Source organism: Urocitellus parryii, chromosome 3 (assembly GCF_045843805.1).
Source record: "Urocitellus parryii isolate mUroPar1 chromosome 3, mUroPar1.hap1, whole genome shotgun sequence".
NCBI classification, from domain to species: Eukaryota; Metazoa; Chordata; class Mammalia; order Rodentia; family Sciuridae; genus Urocitellus; species Urocitellus parryii.
In genome coordinates, this window is record NC_135533.1 from 210500062 (window position 1) to 210501960 (window position 1899).

Consider the following 1899-nt stretch of genomic DNA (forward strand, 5'->3'; position numbering starts at 1 on the left):
CAAAGTGCAACCCTGAGTGGGTTCCAGCTGGCATTTACCTGGCTGGCATAACTATCAGCCAAGCCTATTAGCTAAAGAACACCACCACTACATGCCAATGCAGTGGAGACACCTGTGTGCAGAGTGGAATGGGGAGTTGAAAATAACCAAATACCCATGGTGGCTGAGTCCAGCAGTGGTTATTTGGGAAAACTGAGAAGAGGTGAGACCTTGTGACTAGGATGGGGAACTTCAGAAGGCTGAAGGAAGATCAGTTAAGCCCAGGAGTCTGGGGCCAGCCTGGGCAACATACTAAGACCCTATCTCGGTGCTGTAGGGTAGAGGGCTGCTGGAGGCTGGTTTACTTCTCCACGGCGGTTACCCTGTTGTTACCTTACCTGTTGTTAGTGGCGTAGGGACAGATGTTCAGCTCCCTTGCGACCACAGGTTCCTTCGCTAGTGACGTATATTTCGTTACACTTTCAGATAGTTCAGCATGCTGACGGGCAGTTATTGTTGTAGGTGTTAGATTTGGGGGTCGGTGGACAGAGCGGCGTTAAGCTGGCAAACATGGCCCCGTGGCCTTTACTGACACCAAAGAGGGCTGGGCTCTTGGTGATTTAGCCCAAGACTTTTCAAACACCCATCTTGCTTCCACGCATGGCTTCTGCCATTGGTTCTCTCCCGCAGCACCCTGAAACAACAGGAAAAAAGCCATTCGATTCCAGAAAATTCGGAGGCAAATGGAGGCGCCAGGTGCCCCGCCCAGAACTCTGACATGGTAAGCCATGGAGCAGATATGGTATTTACATAAGGAATTTGCTGAGTCCTGGTCAGTTCCCAGGTTGGCTGAAGGTTTTGATGTCAGCACCGATGTTATCCGAAGGGTTTTAAAAAGTAAATTTGTACCCACTTTGGAACAGAAACTGAAGCAGGACCAAAAAGTTCTTAAGAAAGCTGAGTTTGCCCACTCACTCACTTGCTGCAGGCCACTCTGTATCAAACTCTTTTCTGATGCCAGGGGATGAAGCCTCATCTGAAGGTCAGCATCACAGCACAGCTTTGACAGTGATAGAGTCAAAAACTCACAGTACAAATGCACTGAGACAAAAGGGAAGGAATAAAGGAATCCAGGGCTTGAAGAAGGAAAGCTTTGAGCCTATCACTGCAGCCTTAGATCATCAGAGAGAGCTGCAAAAATACTCCAATGATTGTGTAGGTACCAGAAGAACTGACAGTAATGGATTGCCAAGTGATGAGAAACTGGAAATGTTGAAGACAGGGGAGCTACGGAACCAGAACTTCAGCAGCAAAGTAGTGCAGAGGGGACGGGGGTTCTTTGACAGCAATGGGAACTTCCTGTACAGAATTTGAGTTGGGGCCCGGCTTGTGGAGATGCCATGTGAAACAGCTAGACTAATATATTTGGAGCTGCCAAGATTTCTGCATGTGGATATCTACTTTGAAATAGGAGGAATTTGATGAGCCTGGAATATGGACAGAAAGAGCTGCTTGGTTATTCAAGCTTCTTGGATCACTACTCCCAGTCTGACCTGTGTATCTGCAGTATTCTCCTTTTTGATTAACTTCTGTATGTTGAAAATCAGTATTGTTTCTGTGATACTTGCAATAATATGTTTGGGAGGAAGTGAAAAGTTTGCTTTCTGACCTCATTTCCTTCTTGATCATTGAACACTTAACAGTTTTTGAGCTGCTTAGAAAATTGGTTCTTTTATTTTCCTTTGGTGCAAAAATAAAATGTAGCAGTTTGTGAAAAAAAAAAAAAAAAAAAGACCCTATCTCTTAAAAAAAAAAAAAAAAAGGCAAACCAGTCACAGGGGCACAATTTTATAATAATCCCAGCAACTCAGGAGGCTGAGGTAGGAGGATTGCAAGTTGGAAGCCAGCCTGAGCAACTCA

The 1899-nt window shown here is 45.4% G+C and overlaps 1 pseudogene; it reads left to right on the plus strand.

The window, feature by feature from the left end:
- Positions 1-549: 549 nt before the first annotated feature.
- LOC113190512 (neugrin pseudogene) lies at positions 550-1408 on the plus strand (annotated as a pseudogene).
- The last annotated feature ends 491 nt before the right edge of the window (positions 1409-1899 follow it).